General features: G+C 46.0%; 1 protein-coding gene and 1 long non-coding RNA gene across 2 annotated transcripts in view; one reads left to right on the forward strand and one right to left on the reverse strand.

Moving 5' to 3' along the window:
* LOC143805870 (uncharacterized) overlaps positions 1–27,551 on the reverse strand; it is a 144,083-nt gene that overhangs the window by 41,030 nt on the left and 75,502 nt on the right. The gene's annotated exons all lie outside the window — the stretch shown is intronic.
* Positions 16,688–27,551, forward strand: part of LOC143805869 (cytochrome P450 2F2-like) — a 90,660-nt gene continuing 79,796 nt past the window's right edge. The window contains exon 1 of the mRNA XM_077285601.1: positions 16,688–16,823. The gene's annotated coding sequence lies outside the window, so the exon portion shown is untranslated. The remainder of the gene's footprint in view (positions 16,824–27,551) is intronic.

Below are 27,551 nucleotides of genomic sequence, written 5' to 3' on the forward strand. Positions count from 1 at the left end.
GAAATTCCGTAAATGGGCTGTGCTTACTCAGTGGAATGAGTGCGCCCTGGCGGCGAATTTCAGAGAGGGTCTCTCTGATGCCATTAAGGATGTTATGGTGGGGTTCCCTGTGCCTGCGGGTCTGAATGAGTCCATGACAATGGCTATCCAGATCGATAGGCGTCTGCGGGAGCGCAAACCTGTGCACCATTTGGCGGTGTCTACTGAGAAGACGCCAGAGAATATGCAATGTGATAGAATTCTGTCCAGAAGTGAACGGCAGAATTTTAGACGAAAAAATGGGTTGTGCTTCTATTGCGGTGATTCAACTCATGTTATATCAGCATGCTCTAAGCGTACTAAGAAGCTTGATAAGTCTGTTTCAATTGGCACTTTACAGTCTAAGTTTATTCTATCTGTGACCCTGATTTGTTCTTTATCATCTATTACCGCGGATGCCTATGTCGACTCTGGCGCCGCTTTGAGTCTTATGGATTGGTCCTTTGCCAAACGCTGTGGGTATGATTTGGAGCCTCTTGAAACTCCTATACCCCTGAAGGGGATTGACTCCACCCCATTGGCTAGCAATAAACCACAATACTGGACACAAGTAACTATGCGGATTAATCCGGATCACCAGGAGATTATTCGCTTTCTTGTGCTGTATAACCTACATGATGTGTTGGTGCTTGGATTGCCATGGCTGCAATCTCATAACCCAGTCCTTGACTGGAAAGCTATGTCTGTGTTAAGCTGGGGATGTAAGGGGACGCATGGGGACGTACCTGTGGTTTCCATTTCATCATCTATTCCCTCTGAGATTCCTGAATTCTTGACTGAATATCGTGACGTTTTTGAAGAACCTAAGCTTGGTTCATTACCTCCGCACCGGGAGTGCGATTGTGCCATAGATTTGATTCCGGGTAGTAAATACCCTAAGGGTCGTTTATTTAATCTGTCTGTGCCTGAACATGCTGCTATGCGAGAATATATAAAGGAGTCCTTGGAAAAGGGACATATTCGTCCTTCGTCATCTCCCTTAGGAGCCGGTTTTTTCTTTGTGGCTAAGAAAGATGGCTCTTTGAGGCCGTGCATTGATTATCGGCTTTTGAATAAAATCACGGTTAAATATCAATATCCGTTGCCACTGCTGACTGATTTGTTTGCTCGCATAAAGGGGGCCAAGTGGTTCTCTAAGATAGATCTCCGTGGGGCGTATAATTTGGTGCGAATTAAGCAGGGGGATGAGTGGAAAACCGCATTTAATACGCCCGAGGGCCACTTTGAGTATTTGGTGATGCTTTTTGGTCTTTCAAATGCCCCTTCAGTCTTTCAGTCCTTTATGCATGACATTTTCCGTGATTATTTGGATAAATTTATGATTGTGTATCTGGATGATATTTTGATTTTTTCGGATGACTGGGACTCTCATGTCCAGCAGGTCAGGAGGGTTTTTCATGTTTTGCGGTCTAATTCCTTGTGTGTGAAGGGTTCTAAGTGCGTTTTTGGGGTTCAAAAGATTTCCTTTTTGGGATATATTTTTTCCCCCTCTTCCATCGAGATGGATCCTGTCAAGGTTCAGGCTATTTGTGATTGGACGCAACCCTCTTCTCTTAAGAGTCTTCAGAAATTTTTGGGCTTTGCTAACTTTTATCGTCGATTTATTGCTGGTTTTTCTGATGTTGTTAAACCATTGACTGATTTGACTAAGAAGGGTGCTGATGTTGCTGATTGGTCCCCTGCTGCTGTGGAGGCCTTTCGGGAGCTTAAGAGCCGCTTTTCTTCCGCCCCTGTGTTGCGTCAGCCTGATGTTGCTCTTCCTTTTCAGGTTGAGGTCGACGCTTCTGAAATCGGAGCTGGGGCGGTTTTGTCGCAGAGAAGTTCCGATTGCTCCGTGATGAGACCTTGTGCTTTTTTCTCGCGTAAATTTTCGCCCGCCGAGCGGAATTATGATGTTGGGAATCGGGAGCTTTTGGCCATGAAGTGGGCTTTTGAGGAGTGGCGTCATTGGCTTGAGGGGGCTAGACATCAGGTGGTGGTATTGACTGACCACAAAAATCTAATTTATCTTGAGTCCGCCAGACGCCTGAATCCTAGACAGGCGCGCTGGTCGTTGTTTTTCTCTCGGTTTAATTTTGTGGTGTCCTACCTGCCGGGTTCTAAGAATGTTAAGGCGGATGCCCTTTCTAGGAGTTTTGAGCCTGACTCCCCTGGTAATTCTGAACCTACAGGTATCCTTAAGGATGGAGTGATATTGTCTGCCGTTTCTCCAGACCTGCGGCGGGCCTTGCAGGAGTTTCAGGCGGATAGACCTGATCGTTGCCCACCTGGTAGACTGTTTGTTCCTGATGATTGGACCAGTAAAGTCATTTCTGAGGTTCATTCTTCTGCGTTGGCAGGTCATCCTGGAATCTTTGGTACCAGGGATTTGGTGGCAAGGTCCTTCTGGTGGCCTTCCCTGTCTCGAGATGTGCGAGGCTTCGTGCAGTCTTGTGACGTTTGTGCTCGGGCCAAGCCTTGTTGTTCTCGGGCTAGTGGATTGTTGTTGCCCTTGCCTATCCCGAAGAGGCCCTGGACGCACATCTCGATGGATTTTATTTCGGATCTTCCTGTTTCTCAGAAGATGTCTGTCATCTGGGTGGTGTGTGATCGTTTCTCTAAGATGGTCCATTTGGTTCCCCTGCCTAAGTTGCCTTCTTCTTCCGAGTTGGTTCCTCTGTTTTTTCAAAATGTGGTCCGTTTGCATGGTATTCCGGAGAATATCGTTTCTGACAGAGGTACCCAATTCGTGTCTAGATTTTGGCGAGCATTCTGTGCTAGGATGGGCATAGATTTGTCTTTCTCGTCTGCTTTCCATCCTCAGACTAATGGCCAGACCGAGTGGACGAATCAGACCTTGGAGACATATTTGAGGTGTTTTGTGTCTGCAGATCAGGATGATTGGGTTGCTTTTTTGCCTTTAGCGGAGTTTGCCCTCAATAATCGGGCCAGCTCTGCCACCTTGGTGTCTCCCTTTTTCTGTAATTCGGGGTTTCATCCTCGATTTTCTTCTGGTCAGGTGGAATCTTCGGATTGTCCTGGAGTGGATGCTGTGGTGGAGAGGTTGCATCAGATTTGGGGGCAGGTAGTGGACAATTTGAAGTTGTCCCAGGAGAAGACTCAGCTTTTTGCCAACCGCCGGCGTGGGGTTGGTCCTCGGCTTTGTGTTGGGGACTTGGTGTGGTTGTCTTCTCGTTTTGTCCCTATGAGGGTTTCTTCTCCCAAGTTTAAGCCTCGGTTCATCGGCCCGTACAAGATATTGGAGATTCTTAACCCTGTGTCCTTCCGTTTGGACCTCCCTGCATCTTTTTCTATTCATAATGTTTTTCATCGGTCATTATTGCGCAGGTATGAGGCACCGGTTGTGCCTTCCGTTGAGCCTCCTGCTCCGGTGTTGGTTGAGGGCGAGTTGGAGTACGTGGTGGAAAAAATCTTGGACTCCCGTGTTTCCAGACGGAAACTCCAGTATCTGGTCAAATGGAAGGGATACGGTCAGGAGGATAATTCTTGGGTGACTGCCTCTGATGTTCATGCCTCCGATTTGGTCCGTGCCTTTCATAGGGCTCATCCTGATCGCCCTGGTGGTTCTGGTGAGGGTTCGGTGCCCCCTCCTTGAGGGGGGGGTACTGTTGTGAAATTGGATTTTGGGCTCCCCCGGTGGCCACTGGTGGAATTGAACTGGTGTGCATCATCCTCTCTGTTCACCTGTTTCCATCAGGATGTGGGAGTCGCTATTTAGCCTTGCTCCTCTGTCACTTCCATGCCGGTCAACATTGTAATCAGAAGCCTTTCTGTGCATGTTCCTGCTGCTAGACAACTCCCAGCTAAGTTGGACTTTAGTCCTTGTTTGTTTTTGCATTTTGTTCCAGTTCACAGCTGTAGTTTCGTTTGTGTCTGGAAAGCTCTTGTGATCTGAAATTGCCACTCTGATGTTATGAGTTAATACTAGAGTCTTAAAGTAATTTCAGGATGGCGTTTTGATAGGGTTTTCAGCTGACCATGAAAGTGCCCTTTCTGTCTTCCTGCTATCTAGTAAGCGGACCTCAATTTTGCTAAACCTATTTTCATACTACGTTTGTCATTTCTTCTAAAATCACCGCCAATATTTGTGGGGGCCTCTGTCTGCCTTTCGGGGAAATTTCTCTAGAGGTGAGCCAGGACTATATTTTCCTCTGCCAGGATTAGTTAGTCCTCCGGCCGGCGCTGGGCGTCTAGGGATAAAACGCAGGCTACGCTACCCGGCTACTGTTAGTTGTGCGGCAGGTTTAGTTCATGGTCAGTTTAGTTTCCATCCTTCCAAGAGCTAGTTCTTATGTTTGCTGGGCTATGTTCTCTTGCCATTGAGAACCATAACAGGATCCGCGGCCAATCCGCTGCGGATCCGCAGCCAAATCCGCACTGTGTGCACATGCCATAACCCTAACCCTACCCCTAACCCTACCCCTAACCCTAACCCTACCCCTAGTTCTAACCCTAGTTCTAACCCTAACCCTAGTGGAAAAAGAAAAAAAAATATTTTCTTTATTTTATTATTGTCCCTACCTATGGGGGTGATAAAGGGGGGGGTTTATTTATTATTTTTTTTATTTTGATCGCTGTGATAGAACCTACCACAGTGATCAAAATGTACTTGTAACGAATCTGCCAGCCGGCAGATTCGGCGGGCGCACTGAGCATGCGCCCGCCATCTTGGAAGATGGCGGCGCCCAGGGAGAAGACGGACCGACTTCGGGAGGCTCGGTAAGTATGAGGGGGTGGTGGGGGGGTGGATCGGAGCACAGGGGGGGGATCGGAGGACGGGGGGAGCGGACAGGAGCACGGGGGAGCGGACAGGAGCACGGGGGAGCGAACAGGGGGACGGAGGGGGGTACCGGACAGAACGGAGGACTGGGGAGGAGATCGGGGGCGGTGGGGGGGGCCAGAACATGATTTCCAGCCATGGCAGATGCTATTGCAGCATCGGCCATGGCTGGATTGCAATATTTCACCATTTTCATAGGTGAAATATTGCAAATTGCTCTGATTGGCTGTTGCACTTTCAACAGCCAATCAGAGCGATCGTAGCCACGTGGGGGCAAAGCCACCCCCCCTAGGCTGAAGTACAACTCCCCCTCTCCCTGCAGATCGGGTAAAATAGGAGTTAACCCTTTCACCCGATCTGCAGGGATGCGATCATTCCATGACGCCACATAGGCGTCATGGGTCGGGAAGGGGTTAATTTTTTTTTATATGGGAGACAAGTGATTTAATCAGGCCCACTATATCACAGTATAGTTTCTGTGGCACAAAATGAATGACAGATACCACAGTCAGCACTGGCACAGATGCACAGATTTGGCAAGATTATTCTCCCTTTATTTTAATTTTTTTTTTATATGGTAGACAAGTGATTTAATCAGGCCCACTATATCACAGTATCGTTTCTGTGGCACAAAATGAATGACAGATACCACAGACAGCTCTGGCACAGATGCACAGATTTGGCAAGATTATTCTCCCTTTATTTTAATTTTTTTTTTATATGGGAGACAAGTGATTTAATCAGGCCCACTATATTGCAGTATAGTTTCTGTGGCACAAAATGAATGACAGATACCACAGACAGCACTGGCACAGATGCACAGATTTGGCAAGATTATTCTCCCTTTTAGTTTAATTTTGTTTTTATATGGGAGACAAGTGATTTAATCAGATCCACTATATCGCAGTATAGTTTCTGTGGCACAAAATGAATGACAGATACCACAGACAGCACTGGCACAGATGCACAGATTTGGCAAGATTATTCTCCCTTTATTTATTTATTTATTTTTATATGGGAGACAAGTGATTTAATCAGGCCCACTATATCACAGTATAGTTTCTGTGGCACAAAATGAATGACAGATACCACAGACAGCACTGGCACAGATGCACAGATTTGGCAAGATTATTCTCCCTTTATTTTAATTTTTTTTTTATATGGGAGACAAGTGATTTAATCAGGCCCACTATATCGCAGTATAGTTTCTGTGGCACAAAATGAATGACAGATACCACAGACAGCACTGGCACAGATGCACAGATTTGGCAAGATTATTCTCCCTTTTAGTTTAATTTTGTTTTTATATGGGAGACAAGTGATTTAATCAGATCCACTATATCACAGTATAGTTTCTGTGGCACAAAATGAATGACAGATACCACAGACAGCACTGGCACAGATGCACAGATTTGGCAAGATTATATTCTCCCTTTATTTTAATTTTTTTTTTATATGGGAGACAAGTGATTTAATCAGGCCCACTATATCACAGTACAGTTTCTGTGGCACAATATGAATGACAGATACCGCAGACAGCACTGGCACAGATTTGGCAAGATTATTCTCCCTTTATTTTAATTTTTTTTATATGGGAGACAAGTGATTTAATCAGGCCCACTATATCACAGTACAGTTTCTGTGGCACAAAATGAATGACAGATACCACAGACAGCACTGGCACAGATGCACAGATTTGGCAAGATTATTCTCCCTTTATTTTAATTTTTTTTTTTATGGGAGACAAGTGATTTAATCAGGCCCACTATATCACAGTATAGTTTCTGTGGCACAAAATGAATGACAGATACCACAGACAGCACTGGCACAGATGCGCAGATTTGGCAAGATTATTCTCCCTTTATTTTAATGTTTTTGTTATATGGGAGACAAGTGATTTAATCAGGCCCACTATATCACAGTATAGTTTCTGTGGCACAAAAAGGATGACAGATACCACAGACAGCACTGGCACAGATTTGGCAAGATTATTCTCCCTTTATTTTGTTTTATTTTTTTATATGGGAGACAAGTGATTTAATCAGGCCCACTATATCACAGTATAGTTTCTGTGGCACAAAATGAATGACAGATACCACAGACAGCACTGGCACAGATGCAATGATTGGCAATATAAATCTCCCTTCTTAGGTGTGGGACAGTGCAGAAAAATACAGGCCCACTGTTTTACACTACACAGTTTCAGGGGCTGAAAGTGGCTGGAAGATATTAAAAAAAAAAAAGGGACTGTACTACAATTACTATCTCCCTACAATAATCTCTGAAAAGTATGGCAAGCAGCAATAAAAAGGACTGCTGCACACAAAAAATGAGGACAAACAAACAAGATAGCTGTGCAGAAAGGAAGGAGCAACAGGATTTGTGCTTTTAAAAAAGCAGTTGGTTTGCACAGCGGCGTACACACAGCAACGCAGCTATCAGGGAGCCTTATAAGCTACAGAGCTGTTGCACAGAAATCTAGCCTCCACTGTACCTGCAAAGAAAAGGTGGTGTTGGACAGTGGAAATCGCTACAGCACAAGCGGTTTGGGGGTTAATTTACCCTGCCTAACGCTATCCCTGCTTCTGACGAAGCGGCAGCAACCTCTCCCTATGCTCAGATCAGCAGCAGTAACATGGCGGTCGGTGGGAACGCCCCTTTATAGCCCCTGTGACGCCGCAGAACGCAAGCCAATCACTGCCATGCCCTTCTCTAAGATGGTGGGGACCAGGACCTATGTCATCACGCTGCCCACACTCTGCGTCCACCTTCATTGGCTGAGAAAAGGCGCTGAAAGCGTCATATGAAACGCGACTTTGGCGCGAAGATCGTGTACCGCATGGCCGATCACACACTGGGATCGGGTCGGGTTTCATGAAACCCGACTTTGCCAAAAGTCGGCGACTTATGAAAATGACCGATCCGTTTCGCTCAACCCTACTTCTTACCATAAGTCATGTGGCAAGGCCATTAAAAGGGTCAGTATTGACTTGAATAATTGCTACTTCTAATAGGTGGCACTAGAGTTCCGGGCCTCTTCTATGCAGAGGCTGTTTGCATTAAAAAATGTGTAATTGTAATTAATGCTCACACCACTGTGAATATCCTGCACTTCTCCCACAGTGCTTTATCACATCTTCATCCACTTCTCTCTGTAAAAGCCATGTGTTAACCTGATGAAGGTCATAGTTAATGACAAACATTGTGCACTCGTACACTCACTTTTGGATTGCAAATACATTTTCTATTATCTCATATCTATATTCGTGCCTAGACAAGGAAAGACTAGAGCAGCACAATATACAAGAGAAAGAAAAGAAAAAATCGGGTGCAAAGCCCCCCAGGCACAGACCAAACCTCAGTAATAGGAATCCAAAAAATGGAGGCAGCACACCATTCTTAGTGAAAAAAGATGGAGCTACTTTTATTAGCCCATCTGAGCTTTTTGGATTCCTATATTAGTGCCAAGTTGTTTACAGGACAACACATTGCAGTCTGGAATATTTGTCTAATGTTTTAGGGCTTTTTTTTTGCCTTCTCTAATGCTGAGCTGTGAGCTCCTTTCACTATCCAAAAATCACACAAAAATGGCTTTTGCATTCACTGCCTTGGCTTTTATACAGGCTATGATAATTTCTTCTGATTGGCTGCACTATACCACGTGATATAATAACTGCAGGGCATTATGGGGGAACCCATACGGTGGAACGTGAGGTCGTGTGAAGCTTCTGCGACTGCTGTATTTTTTGCAGGTATAAAATGGTGGCATTTTTCTTTTTTTTAGTGATTCGTGCAAATCGAATTACAGATTGTCTGAATTTGAGGAGACCTGCAAATTGCATCAAATTTGAAAATAATTTGACTTAAATCAAATCAATTGCTCATCTCTAGTTCCCGCATATCTTTTCCTTTGCTGAGTCTCATTTTCTGTAATTTCTTGGTATACAGACTTGATCTCTCATGCAGCGTTTGCAGTGCATCCCACTTGCCTTTAACTGGTTTCATGTTTTATGTGGAACAGTTGCTCATCTTTCACTGTCTCTTGCCTGTCTGTTTCTTTTGTCCCATTCCTAATTATTAATCGGTGATCTCTCTGAACTTTGACATCTACACTTTAAAGGTCCAATGTTGATAATTGTCAATATTCAGGTTGACCACTGTAAATTTAAGCTCTGAGCTACCGTGTGTGTGTTTCTGTCCCTACTCTGGAGGTGTCTACCCCATCAAAAGCGCCTACTGTGGAAACCTTAAAATTTTAATCTGAAGACCTACCCACAAGGCAACAACCTGCAGTAACCCACGTTCCACCATACCGCTGCACCACTACCTCTACCCTTGCCTACTGCATCCTCACCCATCCTTTGTAGATTATGAGCCTTCGCGGGCAGGGTCCTCTCTTTTCTTGTAACAGTCGGTGACTTGTATTGTTCAAAATTACTGTACTTGCTTTTATTATGCATACCCCTTATCACATGTAAAGTGCCATGGAATAAATGGTGCTATAATATTTACTACTTGTTTGTATACAGGTAATGACAACCTCTGTATGATTCATTCAATCATATCATGTCAGTTAATAAATTGTTTTTCTAAAGCTTTATAGTGTAGTTTTAGGTCAGAGAGGGATGGTTAGGGATAAGCTAGGAAGGCGCAGGGAGAGGTAGTGATGGCTACTTGCGGACATGTGCGGCACTTGAGGTTTTGCACTTGCGGTGATACAAAAAACACTGCTAGCAGTGTTTTTTCCATTGCTGCAAGTACCGCATTTGCCGGATCACGGCAAAACCGCAAGTGCCGCACATGTCCACAAGTCCCATAGGGAATGAATGAGGCCGAAAGCAGTGTTGCCGTAAGTGATCCGTTACGTGGCAGAAGCATAAAAACTGCCGGATCTGCTGCAAAAGGCGACTTTCACATCAGTGATTATTGCCAAAGTCACTGCCGATAGTGTCATACTCACCAAAGGGGGAGGCAGCACTAAAAGTGACTAGGGCAGCAGAAACTCTAAATATGGCCCTGTTCCCTGCAAATCCAGCAGGGAACTTAGAGAAATTTTCTCAGCCTCCGCATGTTCCCCGCATGCGGGGAACGCGGTCCCTAGCAACCCGCTGTGTTTACTGGATACCAGCTACACAGCGGGCTGCGGGGAGTGCGATTCGCACCCCTGCATCCCCCCACACAGAGAACTCCTCAAGATGCGTTCCCTGGGGAGGGGGGATGTGGGGGTGCGAATCACACACCCCGCAGCCCGCTATGTAGCTGGTATCCAGTAAGCACAGCGAGTTTCTAGGGACCGCGTTCCCCGCTCTCCCACATGTGGGGAACATGCAGAGGCTGAGAAAATTTCTAAGTTCCCTGCTGGATTCGCAGGGAACTGAAATTCTCTCGAATGTGAACCTAGCCTAAAAAAGATAGTCAGGAAATATCCCCCACAGCACAAAAGGCTGCATGCAAATTTGCTAAGGTGTTAGCAACCTTATGCATATCCCCTGCACAACAATGCAGCTGGGGGGTGGGCAGACACACCCAGGAGCAGCTTACATTCTTTTGTTTACACTCTGTTACAAGACCTTTGTTGAGGTGGATCAACACAATTGCCCCCTGCAGATTCCTCAGGCAATGGCCACATTTACAAATGAAAGGATGCTAATTGGAGCCATCAGAGTTGTCAGTTTGGACTAAAGCCCCCGTCACACTAAGCGAGGTCGCTAGCGAGATCGCTGCTGAGTCACAAGTTCAGTAGCGATCTCGCTATGTTTGACACGTAGCAGCGACCAGGCCCCTGCTGTGAGATCGCTGGTCGTGTCGGAATGGCCTGGACCTTTTTTTGATCGTTGAGGTCCCGCTGGGTAGCACACCGCTGTGTTTGACACCTTACCAATGACCTCGTTGACTACAACGTCACACAGGACGTCCCTCATCGAGGTCTGAATCGTCATAATAGCTGCCATGTGAAAGGGTCACAACGACCAACGACATCGTTGTACAGGTCGCTACAGGTCGCCGCATCGCTGCTGCGTCGTTGGGAAGATCTCACTGTTTGACATCTCACCAGCGACCACATAGCGACGCAGCAACGATCCCTGAAGGTCGTATCGTTGTCGGGATCGCTTTAGCGTCGCTAAGTGTGACGGGGCCTTACGGGTCATTTGACCCTCTTTCAGGACTTCAGGGGGGAGCTTGAAATTTCTGGGACTTCTAGTGTTAATCGGCTCACTGAACTTTTCTGAGCTCTTTCTGTGTTTGTCTGGGCTTATAACCTATTGCAAATTTCAGCTTTCAGAAGAATCAGAAAATGGACATTTGGGAAATATGTAGAAAATGGACATTTTGGGAGAATGAACTGTTTTATTAGGGACAACCTGCAACCATTATTTTCATCACCACAACATGAAGGATTACACAAAGAATTGACACCAACAATCCAAAAAGGTTATATAATATAGCAGGGGAGAACATACCATAACCTATGCAGCTACACAGGGGCCCAAGAACTAAGGGGATCCATTTCTACCTCTAAAGCAAGTGGAATTGTTCATTATGATGATCCATTGGACCGAAAAGTACCCAAATATTGTTCTTTCACAGGGAATTGAGCCATCTGCTATCCACTCAGGATATTCCTACAGCATAAGTCTGCAGCTGTTGTATCCTACAGCATTTAATGCTTGGTGTAATTGGTTTGACAACCACTATAGCCAGTTTTTTTTTTTATAGTTTATTCTAGTGACTGGAGGTTCATAGTAAATTTTGGTGGTCTTCTTTTCACGTGTGATCTGGACAGTTTTTTTCATGCTTCATGCATGTGTGAACGCAGAGTGCTGCTGTCCCCTTTTCATACCCAAATGGTCATTATAATAGCCCCAGGCAGCGGAGCAGATTGGTCATGTTTTAAGGGAGTTTCATCTGGGAAGTCAGAGATTCAGATCACAGATTTCGGAGAACTAAAGGAATCTTTCTACATCCATAGTGCTGGACTTGGCAGTCAGCTAAGTTTAATTCAACAATATTACTTTATAATTATAAAAATATGGAACATGTGGAATACATACAGCATATGTAGAAAAGTATTGTGCCTCCTCCAGATTCCATCTACAGGAGCTTATTTGGCCTCTTGTGCTTTATCCATAAACATTAATATAGAGTTGTTCCCCTTTTTAAAGCTATTACAGCTTCCACTTTTGTGGGAAAACTTTCTACAAGATTTTGGAGGTGTCTGTGGAACTTTTGCCTCTTCATCCAGAAGAGCATTTGTGAGGTCAAACACTGATGTTGGGGAGAGGCCAATCTCATAATCTCGATTCTGGTTCATCCTAAAGTTGTTGGATGATGTTGAGGTCCAGGCTGTGTGCGGCCGGTCATCTTCTTATTTATACATCAAACTCTCACAACCATGTCTGTATGAAGCTTGTGCACGGGGCACGGTCATGAGGGACAGAAAAGGGCCATAACCAAACAGTTTGCACAAATTTGGAAGCTACAATTATTCACAATGTGTGTTGAAGCATTTGGATTTCACTGCCCTGACAGCAACACCATAGTATTATCGTTTCTCCACCAAACAACAGGCACAATGCAGTCAAGTGGGTAATGTTCTCTCAGTAATTACCAAATCAGAATTCATCCATCAGATGTCAGATAGAGAAGTGTGATCCATTACTGCACAGAACACATTTCCTCCAGAGTCCAGTGGTGGCGGCTTTATATAATTCCCTCCTTTGCTCAGCCATGAAGCTACCGGCAAGGGCGCAGTGTTTGTGCTAAAGCCAGCGGCGCGTTGGTGGCTTTTCTGCCCTTAGCATTCGGCCCCCCGCTCTGTAACGTTATGTGGTCTCCACTTCATGGCTGAGTCTCTGCGGTTCCTTCCACTTCTCAATAATATTACTCACAAGCGATAAGAAAGATTTATGAAGGAAGAAAAGCCATGAGTGGACTTGTTAAATCGCCAATTGCATGCCGTTTCTGAGTAATCTTGCTGTCTCCCACCTTGCAGAAGCAATTCTTAGGTTAGCTAGCTTCTACATATCTGTTCTTTAGCTTGATCTGTTGGTGAAAACTAAAGCATTAGGCAAAATATCATTCAAACATATGAAGTCCTTGGATAACCTCAATAATATCAAGAACATATGACAACAGACCTGAAAGAGTCTGTTGTGTAATGTCTGACTTATTACTGTATTTCTTTTTTTTTTGAGAAAATGGCATTTTGGCTGAACATTTATAGCTCGGAGCAAATACGTGTGAGTCCAGTAGCTGAAAATTACTTAAAGTTAACCATTGAATGATCAAAGGGTATTCATAAAATAAATAAATAAATAAATGAAAATACAGGATTTTGGGGGATTATTTGTCTTTTTATCTTCAAAATAAAATTAAGAAAAATTAGAAAAATTGAATGCATAACCCAAAATGGTAAACATAGAATGCTGTTCTGTAAGAAATAAGGCTTTATTCAGTCCCAAAAACTAAAAATAAGTAAAAAATAATTCTCATCTGATATAGCAAGAAAAGCAAACACTTTTGGTACTTAACCCTTAAACTCTTTACCCTGGGCCATTTTCCATTTTCGCATTTCTGTTTTTTGCTCCCCTGCTTTCCAGAGCTTACCTTTTTTATTTTTCCATCAATATAGCCATTTCAGGAATTATTTTTTGCGGGACGAGTTGTACTTTTGAACGACACTGTTGGTTTTATTGGTAAACAGGAAAAAATTCCAAGTGCGGTGAAATTGAAAAAAAAGTGAAATTCCAGAACTGTTTTTTTTTTAATCTTATTCACCAAAAGCTAAACCTGACCTGCTACTATGATTCTCCAGTTCATTACGAGTTTGTAGATACCAAACATGTGTAAGTTGTTTTTTACTTAAGTGGTGAAAAAAAAACAAAAGTTGCATCATTTTCCAAGACTTATAGCGTCTCCATTTTTCAGGATCTGGGGCTGGGTGAGGGCTTATTTTTTGCGCGACGAGCTGACGTTTTTATTGATACCATTGTAGTGTAGATACGATGTTTTGATCGCCCATTATTGCATTTTAATGCAATGATGTGGCAACCGATAAAATATAATTCTGCTGTTTTTACTTTTTTTCTCGCTACACCGTTTACCGATTGGATTAACTCTTTTTATATATTGATAGATCGTGCTATTCTGAACATGGTGATAACAAATACGTGTATTTTTAAATTTCTTTTAATTGTTTTACTTTGAATGGGGCAATTGGGGGTGATTTAAACCTTTATATTTTTTAATTTATTGTATATTTTTAAAAATATTTTTTTCTTACTTTACACTTGTTTCAATAGTCTCCATGGGAGTCTAGAAGCTGTGATCATCCGATTGCTTGTGCAACACAGGGCAGGACTTCAGCCCTGCTGTATGTAGTGAAAATGCTCACTTGCTATGAGCGCTGAGCACTGGGAGCTCAACCTCTTGATCTTGGGGTTCTTCTTTACCTATCTCACCAAGGCTCTTCTCCCACGATTGCTCAGTTTGGCTGGACGGCCAGGTCTAGGAAGACATCTGGTGGTCCCAAACTCCTTCCATTTAAGGATAATGGAGGTCACTGTCCTCTTAGGAACCTTGAGTACTGCAGAAATTCTGTTATAACCTTGCCTAGATCTGTGCCTTGCCACAATTCTGTCTCTGAGCTTCTTGGCCAGTTCCTTTGACCTCATGATTCTCATTTGGTCTGACATGCACTGTGAGCTGTGAGGTCTTATATAGACAGGTGTGTGCCTTTCCATATCAAGTCCTATCAGTTTATTTAAACACAACTGGACGCCAATGAAGGAGTAGAACCATCTCAAGGAGGATCACAAGGAAATGGACAGCATGTGACTTAAATATGAGTGTCTGAGCAAAGGGTCTGACACTTATGACCATGTGAAATTTTAGTTTTCCTTTTTCATTAAATTTGCAAACATTTCTACATTTCTGTTTCTTTCAGTCAAGATGTTGTGCAGAATTTACGTTAATGAGAAAAAATGAACTTTTTTTCATTTACCAAATGGCTGCAATGAAACAAAGAGTGAAAAATTTAAAGGGGTTTGAATTCTTTCCGTACCCACTGCATCTATCTATCTATCTATCTAGCTATCTAATATATATATATATATATATATATATATATATAGATAGATAGATAGATAGATAGATAGATAGATAGATAGATAGATAGATAGATATATGTATATATATATATTACGGAGAAAAAGTTTGGACACACTTTCTCATTTAAAGATTTTTCAGTATTTTCATGACTATGAAAATTGTAAATTCACACTGAAGGCATCAAAACTATGAATTAACACATGTGGAATTATAATCTTAACAAAAATGTGTTAAACAACTGAAAGTATGTCTTAAATTCTAGGTTCTTCAAAATAGCCACCCTTTGCTTTGATGACTGCTTTGCACACTCTTGGCGTTCTCTTGATGAGCTTCAAGAGGTAGTCACTGGGAATGGTTTTCACTTCACAGGTGTGCCCTGTCAGGTTTAATAAGTGGGATTTCTTGCTTTATAAATGGGTTGGGACCATCAGTTGTGTTGAGCAGAAGTCTGGTAGATACACAGCTGATAGTCCTACTGAATAGACTGTTAGAATTTGCATTATGGCAAGAAAAAAGCAGCTAAGTAAAGAAAAACGAGTGGCCATCATTACTTTAAGAAATGAAGGTCAGTCAGTCTGAAAAATTGGGAAAACTTTAAAATTGTACCCAAGTGCAGTGGCAAAAACCATCAAGCGCTACAAAGAAACTGGCTCACATGAGGACTGCCCCAGGAAAGGAAGACCAAGAGTCACCTCTGCTTCTGAGGATAAGTTTATCCGAGTCACCAGCCTCAGAAATCGCAGGTTAACAGCAGCTCAGATTAGATACCAGGTCAATGCCACACGGAATTCTAGCAGCAGACACATCTCTACAACAACTGTTAAGAGGAGACTTTGTGCAGCAGGCCTTCATGGTAAAATAGCTGCTAGGAAACCACTGCTAAGGACAGGCAACAAGCAGAATAGACTTGTTTGGGCTAAGGAACACAAGGAATGGACATTAGACCAGTGGAAATCTGTGCTTTGGTCTGATGAGTCCAAATTTGAGATCTTTGGTTCCAACCACCGTGTCTTTCTGCGATGCAGAAAAGGTGAACGGATGGACTCTACATGCCTGGTTCCCACCGTGAACCATGGAGGAGGACGTGTGATGGTGTGGGGGTGCTTTGCTGGTGACACTGTTGGGTATTTACTCAAAATTGAAGACATGCTGAACCAGCCTGGCTACCACAGCATCTTGCAGCGGCATGCTATTCCATCTGGTTTGCGTTTAGTTGGACCATCATTTATTTTTCAACAGGACAATGACCCCAAACACACCTCCAGGCTGTGTAATGGCTATTTGACCAAGAAGGAGAGTGATGGGGTGCTACGTCAGATGACCTGGCCTCTACATTCACCAGACCTGATCCCAATTGAGATGGTTTGGGGTGAGCTGGACCGCAGAATGAAGGCAAAAGGGCCAACAAGTGCTAAGCATCTCGGGGAACTCCTTCAAGATTGTTGGAAGACCATTCCCGGTGACAACCTCTTGAAGCTCATCAAGAGAATGCCAAGAGTGTGCTAAGCAGTCATCAAAGCAAAGGGTGGCTACTTTGAAGAACCTAGAATATAAGACATATTTTTAGTTGTTTCACACTTTTTTGTTTAGTATATAATTCCACATGTGTTAATTCATAGTATTGATGCCTTCAGTGTGAATGTACAATTTTCATAAACATGAAAAAACTGAAAAATCTTTAAATGAGAAGGTGTGTCCAAACTTTTGCTGTGTACTGTATAAATATATTGCCTTATTATTTTTTGCCAATATTTGGCACTTTGACAGAGCATTTCTGTCTCTCTCCACATACACGTGACTACAAGTACTGAACATTATTTAAAGCTAACTGTTGTGTATAATCAGAGGCTATTACTTAAAGAAAGAAGTCAAGATTCACACTCTGCAGTTTAAAGTAAGTGACTTTCAATTCACTTTCGATCATGTCACCATTTTATGCTATTTTTGTTGAAAGGTTTTTATATTTGGCAGCGATATTATAGAGTTACTACATGTCTCATGCTCTACTATTACAAGAATGTCAGGGAAAATCGGTTTAGGGTCAAAAAGCAGAGTAGAACTCAGTTTTCAATTTTTAGACCGTTTACTCATAATTTTAATCAGATTAATACCACCAGATAGTGCTAATATGACATTGTCATGTACAGCCTACATAACACTACCAGATGTTACCAAAAATATGCAAAATCATTAAAGAAGAAAACAAATAATACTGACTCTACGGATGCCTCAATATGATACAATTCACGTACAAGCTGAATAAAACCGACATACAATGCTAAAAACTAGGTGGTTTTAGTTTGCCCCTGGGTATTCTTAGTGGCCCCCAATAAATGAGGGTCCTACATTTTTTCCTTGACAGTTAGTTGAAAAATTACCAATTTCAGGACAGATCTAAAAACAGAGAAACACATGCTGCAAACCATAACTTTGCCAAATCCGAGAAGAGATATTTGCTATTTAAGGGGTGTGGAAGAAAGTGATAATTTTATTTTATTCTACTAGTGTCATATGAATCATTCTAAAATGTTCTCTCTCCTGGAGTATAATGAATTCCATTTTTCTTTTTTTTTTACCCTTTAGACACTAATGTAAAAATTACATTTGGGGGCAGACATTTATCAATTATGTGCCAGAATTCCAGCCAATAAACTGTCCTTTATGACATGCACAATATTTATTAATAATTTTGCCTGTGGCGATTATGTGTCAGCTCCTCAAATGTGATCTTTAAAGGAATAGATATCCTATTGTCTGGTTCAGTAGTGAGGATGAAGATAGCAAGATTGGAGTATTTTTTGTAAATCGATAAGGCCAAGGAGAATTTTTTTAAAAAGAAGAGAAACAAAAACAACTATTTTTTTAAACATAAAATCTTGATTAAGACAATTGTTCACTTTTCAAGACACATTTTGCAAATTTTAAGGCATTAACTATAGAGAATAAGTCTGATTGTGCCGTGTCATATCAACCATTAAAGCTCCACCACTTGTTCAGAAAACCGGCAGAGGTCACGCAAACACGCCAGCAATTGCAACTACGAATTGCGCTAAACATTTGCTGAATTTACCATTTTTCTGGAGTAGAGCTGATTGATGATTCCCCTGTAAGGTGGTACAGCACATAATCCAAGCAAACTGACTCTGTTACCAGAACATGAATCCATCAAAATTTGGACATTTTTCTGAGTACTCTGTTTCCCAAATACATTGCTTACGCTATCTGGCTTCTTTAGAAACTTAATGTCTGTTCATGAGATGGAGGACCATACAGTAGATGTCAATCAAATATTTGGAGTCCTCTGATAATTTCTCTCTCTCTGTCTCTCTCCTCTCCCCCTCATTGTCTCTCTCTCATTTTCTCTGTCTGTCTATCTTTCCATCTCTCAGTCTTTGTTTCTCTCCTCTTCCCCGTTCTGTCTCTCTTTCTGTCTCTGTGTGTGTCTCTCTAGATGTCTCCATATCTCTGTCTCTCTGTCATATGACAAATGTCCAGAGAAGAGTCAGATATGACATTTCTGTCATTTCTTTTTGTGAAAAATTGGCATGTTGTCTGAACATTTCTGGATCTCAGTACTTCGAGAGCTACTTAAAGGGAACCTTGTAGAGGAGAAGACTGAACTGTGGGTGCTGACAGGGAATCAGGTCCGGAACTGCTGGCGCCGAACATACTGTTGCAGGGGGGAAAGAGATTGTTGATGGAGCAAACCCGTAACCTGTGTAGAAGGGGCGTGGCAAGCCAGGGAGGTTTAAAAGGGTTGTGTGGGAGAAGAAGGGGGATCCCCACTAGAGAGAGGAGTCAGAGAGGACCAGTGCTGGGCTGAGAGGAAAGATAGGCAGCATAGTAGCGATCATGGCCAGGTACAGCGAGGACTCCCAGGTTTCGGCAGGCGCGTGGAGGAACGCACACCAAGTGGAGGATTGCGGTGAACACCACTTTGCTGTGCTTCAGCATAACAGACAAGGGGCTCAGCGGGTAAGACCAGTGACTGCCCGCTGCTGCCAGAAGTGAGGCTGATGTGTTAGGCGGGGAAGTCGGAAGAACTCAGCACCAGCCTCAGCCGGCAGCCGATGAACCATCTGACTCAAGAGAAGAAACAGACAACCGAGTCATGCTAAGTGGAATTAATATATAGCCTGCCATACTGAATTACTCGTTCCCGTTTCCCCCTCATTCTTTATCTGTTTATTTCCTGTTGTTCCCTGCCAGGAGGTTACCTCTGTCTCTGTATTGATAAAATAAGTAATTATTAACCCCTGCTCTATGCTTCTGTGTCATGTCTCTGCATCTGAATACCTGTGTTACAACCTGATGGCGCATACATGCTGTCCGATCCATGAAGTGCGCAATTTCAACCAGATATGTTTGACTCTGAAATGTTGTAGCATTTCAGAGAAGAATATTCTTTAAAAGCTGCTGGGAACTGAGCTGCATGGAAGATTAGTCAGATAGGTCGTTCCCTGCAGCTTTTCCCAGCTTACTGCTCTTGAGTGACTGATCTTTCCCTATATATGCATGCATGTGCAGCGCCCCAGAGTCCTGGTCATTGCAGTACTGTGGCTCCGCCACTATGGGGAGCTATGGTACGTCTGATTGCACTAAGGAGTTTCTCTGACCAGGTAACACTCACACCACACTTCACACTCCGGCCACCAGGGGGGGTGGTTCTATCTAGTAGGCCACTCCTCACATTCTGGTAAAACTGGGGGTTGGACAGGAAGACAGGGAGAAGTAGCTGGGAAGAGCTAGTGAGAGGACCTGTCAGGGATGGGATCCTGGCAGACTCCTCAGAGCAGAACTAACCAGTGCACAACGGGAATACAGTAAAGAGGAATTGGGACCAGAAGGAGTCGTGCTGTTAGACCGAGGCAACATCCTTCTGAGGCGCAAACAGTCGGTGGCCGGAACGCCGAGCAAGTAAGAGACTTTAAGTACACTGCAAACCACGGCCGGACAGCCAATTACAGGTTGGCTGTCTCACTTAACACCTAAGCAGACAACGGAGGCAGCTGTGGGAGAGGGGCGACTCTAGGGTCCCGGAAGAACTCCAGGCCTACCCCGTCATACGGGTGCGTCCTACCATATCATCTGGAGGACGGAGAGAACGAACATCAGAGATAGACAGAAACAGTTGTGAGGACTATCCCGGGAGCTCAGCAGGGAAGAACTACAACACCCAGCGCTAGAAGGTAGACACTGATTCCCACCTGTAAAGAGAACTCCTGATATGCCTTTGGACCGGCCGGTCTCTGACAGCCCTGTTAACGGTGCTCTGGACTGAGGACTCTAAAACCTTCAGTAAAGAGGTAAAGAGACTGCAACCTGGTGTCCTCGTTATTTACCGCGACCTGCACCCCACAACTGCACCACTATCACCACTCATTGCACCGGACGTCCCCCACTGACCAGCAGGGCCACGGACCGGGTCTAGCCACCGTGACAACCCCAGTACAGAGACTCAGAGGCCCGGTGCCGGGTACCCCTCGGCCCAGCGGCGGTGTGGGGGCGCTCCAAATTTGGCATCACGAACAGGATCTACTTAAGCCTGAAGAATCAGGTCGTGTGTGCCTTAGAACTGTGATTTATTGTGCTTGGACTGTGTATTGCCATTTACCGCCAAAATTCGCCATTGCCGTGCACGGAGGGAGGAGCCTTAGCTACGTGGGCGGAACCAGCCAAAAGAAGCGCGGAACGGAAAGCGCGGTAAGGCGCCAATCCCGGAAGAGGAACTCCGACCTCCAGCAGGTTAGTGGGAGGAAGGGGCAGCCATGTCCGAGTCGGGAGGAGAGGAGGTGGCGGCCGCAGCCACGGACGCAGGGGCAGCTCCGGTCCCCGCAGCGGGCGAAGCCGCGGCCCTAATACCACCACCGGTTGCCGCAGAACCCGCTGTTCCCCTCGGCCAGTCGGACACTGCCGCTAACACAAAAGCCATAATGCCCTTCTCTATGCCGTACCTGCCCGGAGCGGCCTGGCTCCCACGATACTCTGGGGAGTCGCATACATTCACTGACTTTAAGGAAGGGCTCTGCAGCCTGCTCGAGTTCTATCCCCTGACAGAGCCTCAGAAGGATCATATGATAACCGGCCAACTCTTTGGGGTGGCTCTGAGAGAATTGAAATCCTGGCCCGCCGAGGATAAGGGAACTGCGCAACAGATTTTTGCAAAGCTTAAAGCCACCTTCGATACTCGCACTGCTACAGAAATTAAACTGACTTTCTATGGATGCAAACAGAGGCCGCAGGATAGTTTACGGGACTATGCCCTTAATCTCCAGGAGGCGATGCGGGCCATTAAGCAGAATGACCCCGGCAGCATGCAGGATGAGGATAAACTTCTGAAGGAGCGGTTCATTGAGGGGCTCCTGTGCAGTCACCAGCGGGGCCAATTGCACTTCCTGGCCATGCAAAATCCAGACTTGACTTTTGCGCAATTCAAAGATAAAGCTATTCAGGCATTGCAGGAGCGACAGCCCAGCCGCGCAATACCACCCAGGCGCCCCGCTCTCACATACCACCAGGAGGTGACATCGGACACCCCAGTTGCCGCGGAGGCCGACGCCCAGAGCTTCGAGGACGACTCCCCTGCAGGACTCAGTCTTCAGATGCAGGAGCTGACCAAGAGCGTTGCTGCCCTAGCCCGGACGGTGCAGTCCCTACAGGAGGCCCCCAAAGAAAAGAGCCAGCTAGCCTCCAGACCAGAAGATGTCCCCTGGATGCGACAGAAGAGGACCCCACCGACCAGATGCCGAGACAACGATCGCTTCCATCAGGACGGACGACCCATCTGCCGCCGCTGTCACCAAGTGGGCCACATTGCAAGGTACTGTCCTTTAAACGAGCAACCCCTGGGGCAAAGGGCCAACCCCCAGGAGTAGGACGGTCAGGCCCGCAGCATTGGAGAACCAAGTATATTGGAGGACGACCAGTTCTCCCTGTAGTGATTGATGGAATCCCCTTGAACGCTTTGCTGGACACCGGTTCTCAGGTGACGACTATACCCTACGTGCTTTATAAACGGTATTGGGAGGACACTGATATTACTCGTGGCCCTGACGATGATTTCACCATAATAGCCAGTAATGGTCAGCCGTTGCCACAAGTGGGGTATAAGGAGGTCACCATCAAGGTGGGGCGGGTGGAATTGAAAGCCCAAGGGATTGTGATTGTTGATATTGATCGTCGAGAATGTAATCCCATGATGACTCTTGGTACTAATGTTATAGAAAATTGTCTTGCAGAAGTTATTGTTTTGTTGCAACAGGTGGCAGAAACCGCTGGCCACAGTGAGCAACGTGCCCTGCAGAAGGAAATCAGAGCTCTGATGCAGAGACAGCAGGTAGAGCTGACTGGTGGTGAGATTGGTCGCGTCACTGTGAGTGATTCAAACCCCATCGCGATACCCCCCAGGAGTGAGATGTTAATATGGTGTCGGGCAGCCATAGGCCTCAGGGGTAGGGACTACCAGGCCTTGGTAGAACCCGTATATTCAGACAATAGGCCTACTGTTCTGACAGCCCGGGGGGTGGTTGACGTCCGCCAAGGGAGAGTGCCCGTACGTGTCCTCAATTGTGGGGAGGAAGAGGTTCACCTTACCAAGTATACCACGCTCGCCAAACTGTTCACTGTCAATAATAGTGTGATACAGACACCTGAACCCTTGGTCCCGTCAAACGTGGCGGAGAACAAGGGTTCTGCAGAGCACTCGAAAGACTGGTGTCGGGAGTTGCATGTGGGCACTGACTCTACCCCATCCCATCAAAAACAGGGGGCCTACAGGGTGGTACACGAGTACGAGCAGGTATTCAGCAAACACCCCTTAGATTTTGGGCAGGTGAAAGGGATCCAACATCATATCCCCACGGGAGATCACCGACCCATAAAAGAGAGATATCGCCCTGTACCCCCAGCTCATTACCAGTGTGCCAAGGACATGTTGCGGGAAATGAAGGAGGCTGGGGTGGTGAGAGACAGCTGTAGCCCCTGGGCAGCTCCGTTAGTCCTTGTTAAAAAGAAAGATGGTACAATGAGGATGTGTGTTGATTACAGGCAGTTGAATCGCATTACACATAAGGACGCATACCCACTGCCCAGGATAGAGGAGTCTCTGGCTGCCTTAAAATCTGCTAACTACTTCTCTACCTTAGATCTCACCAGTGGGTACTGGCAGGTTCCTGTAGCGGAGGCGGATAAAGAGAAGACGGCCTTCACGACACCAATGGGTCTCTGCGAGTTCAACTACATGCCCTTCGGATTGTGCAATGCTCCCGGGACGTTCCAGAGGATGATGGAGTGCTGCCTGGGACACATGAACTTTGAAACCGTGCTGCTGTATTTGGATGATGTCATTGTCTTCTCTAAGACCTACGAAGACCATCTGAAGCACCTGGCCGAGGTGTTTGAAGCTCTATCCAACTTTGGCTTAAAGGTGAAACCGTCCAAGTGTCATCTGCTGAAACCTAAAGTGCAGTACCTGGGCCATGTGGTGAGCGCTGAAGGAGTGGCCCCAGACCCCGACAAGGTCACAGTGATCAAGGACTGGCCAAAGCCCAGTGACCTCCACGAAGTCCGGCAGTTTCTCGGGCTGGTAGGCTATTACCGGAGGTTCATTAAGGACTTCACCAAGAAGGCCGCACCCTTGCAAAACCTGTTGGTGGGCCAACCAAAGAAGACCAAGGGGAGGAACACCCCCTTTGATTGGAACAAGGAGCTGGAGGAATCCTTCACCTGTTTGAAGTCGGCACTGACGGGAGAAGAGGTACTGGCTTACCCCGAATACGACCAACCGTTTGTGCTGTACACAGACGCCAGCAATGTGGGATTAGGAGCCGTGCTGTCCCAGGTCCAGAAGGGCAAAGAGAGGGTGATCGCTTACGCCAGCAGGAAACTCCGTCCCACGGAAAGGAACCCTGACAACTACAGTTCCTTTAAGCTGGAATTCCTTGCCATTGTCTGGGCAGTGACAGAGAGGTTCAAACACTACCTGGCTTCTGCGAAATTCACCGTCTTCACGGACAACAATCCGCTAACGCATCTGGATACTGCCAAACTCGGGGCCTTGGAGCAGCGGTGGATGGCCCGGCTGTTGTGAAATTGGATTCTGGGCTCCCCCGGTGGCCACTTGTGGAATTGTACTTGTGTGCATCATCCCCTCTGTTCACCTGCTCCTATCAGGATGTGGGAGTCGCTATATAACCTTGCTCCTCTGTCAGTTTCATGCCGGTCAACAATGTTATCAGAAGCCTTTCTGTGCATGTTCCTGCTACTAGACAACTCCCAGCTAAGTTGGACTTTTGTCCTTGTGTGTTTTTGCATTTTGTTCCTGTTCACAGCTGCTGTTTCGTTACTGTGTCTGGAAAGCTCTTGTGAGCGGAAATTGCCACTCTGGTGTTATGAGTTAATGCTAGAGTCTTAAAGTAATTTCTGGATGGTGTTTTGATAGGGTTTTCTGCTGACCATGAAAGTGCCCTTTCTGTCTTCTTGCTATCTAGTAAGCGGACCTCGATTTTTGCTAAACCTATTTTCATACTACGTTTGTCATTTCATCTAAAATCACCGCCAATATATGTGGGGGCCTCTGTCTGCCTTTTGGGAAAATTTCTCTAGAGGTGAGCCAGGACTGTCTTTTCCTCTGCTAGGATTAGGTAGTTCTCCGGCTGGCGCTGGGCATCTAGGGATAAAAAAACGTAGGCATGCTACCCGGCCACTTCTAGTTGTGCGGCAGGTTTAGTTCATGGTCAGTATAGTTTCCATCTTCCAAGAGCTAGTTCTCATATATGCTGGGCTATGTTCTCTCGCCATTGAGAATCATGACACCCGGCTATCCAACTACGATTTCACCATCAAGTACCGGGCAGGACACAAGAATGCCAATGCCGATGCCTTGTCCCAAATGCCCAATTTGCCAGAAGCGGGAGAAGACCCGGAGGCACTTGAAGAGGTGGAGCTACCTGCATTCCATCGCCCCAAAGCCACTCAAAACACTCATCAGGTGAAGAACAGGCACAAGAACCAACCGGATGCCACGCTGAATCCCCTGCCCCATCACGGATGGGCAGAAACTCAGGATGGTGACCCCGCGGCCCGTCGGGTGAAAGAGCTCTTGACGCAGGCCGGGTTGCACCCTGGCCCAGATGATCCACAAGAAACCCAACAACTGTGGAAGGGGAGAAGCAAACTGTTTATCCATGATGGCAAGCTGTGCAGGAGGAGCATCGACCCACGTACTCATGAATTGGTGTGGCAGATAGTGGTGCCGAGGCGAGATGCGCCCATGGTTCTGGGAGCCTACCATGATGGAGCCGGACACTTCGGATGGAGGAAGCTAGAAAGGCTACTCCGAGGGAGGTTCTATTGGATTGGCATGAAGAGAACCATTGAGAAGTGGTGTCGGGAGTGTGGTCCATGCAGTCTGCGCAGGAAGGACCGTGACAGTCAACGGGCTCCCCTGCGGCCTATCATCACCAAACGGCCGCTCGAACTGGTCGCGCTGGATCATGTGAAGCTGACACCTAGCCGGTCGGGCTATATCTACGCCCTTACCATCGTGGACCACTACTCCAGGTTTTTGGTGGTTGTACCTGTCAAGGATCTAACGGCCAGGACTGCCGCCAGGGCCTTCCAGCAGCACTTTTGTAGGCCCCATGGCTACCCAGAGAAGGTACTGACCGATCAGGGACCTGCATTCGAAGCAGAAGTGTTCCAGGAATTCTGCCAACTGTACGGGTGTAAGAAGATCAGAACCACACCGTACCATCCTCAAACCAACGGGATGTGCGAGAAGATGAACCAAGTGGTAATCGATTTATTGAAGACCTTGCCTGTGGAGGAACGGCACCTGTGGCCGATAAAGTTACCTGACTTGGTGGATATGTACAATCACATTCCAGTAAGTTCCACCAACTGTACTCCAGCGTACCTGATGTGAGGAAGATCTAGTCGGTTACCCGTTGATCTGGACATGGGGGTCCTAGTACCCGAAGATACCTCGCCGGATGCAGATTGGGATACAGAAAGGCAGTGAAGGTACCGCGAAGTACAGGAATGTGTAGAAAGAAGTCTCGCCCAGGCTAGGCAGAAACAAGAAAGGGACTACAACCAACACGCTCCTGCGATTCCTCTGTCACCTGGTGAGCAAGTACTTAAATGAAAGAGGAGATTACACAAGCTCGATGACCAATGGGAAGCGGAACCGTATACCATCCTGCCATCCAACTTTGATAACACGAAGGTCTGTCTCATCAGCAAGGACAGAGGGGAGACCTCGACAGCGGTATCCAGGGATCACCTTAAGGTCTGCCCCGATAAGTTGAAAGAGAGGGACACGGCCCCAGAAATCTCCGGTGGAAAAGGAGAAGATGATCCATACCGTCCTTGGTGACTTTCCCCAGTCCTGGACTCAGATAAATCACGCCGTCGTGGTACCTGTTGTAACGTTCCAACAGCCGGACCCACCAGAAACAATGGTAGTACCCGACCATCCGGTCCCGCAACCTCAACAAGCCCTACCTGAAGATGCTGTGCCGACCGCTGAACTGGCAGATCCTCCCTCTGCTATCGGTGAGCCTGCCGTACCCACTGTTGCTAGCAGCAGCCCTGAGAGCTCTAGCCTGCCAGCGCTACCCAGACTCACTAGAAGTGTAGCCAGAAGACAGTGCACTACACCAGCAGTAGCAAGTATAGCGGGCCCTGTTAGGTCAATAGCAACCCCTGCACTGCGAAGGTCCACGCGCAGCACTCAGAATCAAACTCCCTTCCGCTACAAAACTTGGAGGTATTAATAAGGGCTGCTATTTAATTGAAAATGTTTGTATGCATATCTTTTGTTACAGGTTTTAAAATGGACAATAGGGTAATGGACGATGAATTGCTCAAAAAACTTTCAAAAGGGGGACCCCTTTGTTTACCCGGGGTCCCCGCTGTTTCAACCACTGAACTGAGAGTCATAAACTGTGCATGACCTAACTTTCGCAACGTTCAAGAGTTCTCACCTCCCATAAAGGGAAGCACTGTTATGTTCAATTGTTTATGCTATTTCAAAAATTTTGTGTGTTCCCTGTTAACGTGTATTGTTGTTCTTGTTTTCCCAGTCCCGGAGTACTGGATTTAACCGGGGGGGGAGTGCAGCGCCCCAGAGTCCTGGTCGTTGCAGTACTGTGGCTCCGCCACTATGGGGAGCTATGGTACGTCTGATTGCACTAAGGAGTTTCTCTGACCAGGTAACACTCACACCACACTTCACACTCCGGCCACCAGGGGGGGTGGTTCTATCTAGTAGGCCACTCCTCACATTCTGGTAAAACTGGGGGTTGGACAGGAAGACAGGGAGAAGTAGCTGGGAAGAGCTAGTGAGAGGACCTGTCAGGGATGGGATCCTGGCAGACTCCTCAGAGCAGAACTAACCAGTGCACAACAAAAATACAGTAAAGAGGAATTGGGACCAGAAGGAGTCGTGCTGTTAGACCGAGGCAACATCCTTCTGAGGCGCAAACAGTCGGTGGCCGGAACGCCGAGCAAGTAAGAGACTTTAAGTACACTGCAAACCACGGCCGGACAGCCAATTACAGGTTGGCTGTCTCACTTAACACCTAAGCAGACAACGGAGGCAGCTGTGGGAGAGGGGCGA

This window comes from Ranitomeya variabilis, chromosome 2, assembly GCF_051348905.1.
Source record: "Ranitomeya variabilis isolate aRanVar5 chromosome 2, aRanVar5.hap1, whole genome shotgun sequence".
Lineage (NCBI taxonomy): Eukaryota > Metazoa > Chordata > Amphibia > Anura > Dendrobatidae > Ranitomeya > Ranitomeya variabilis.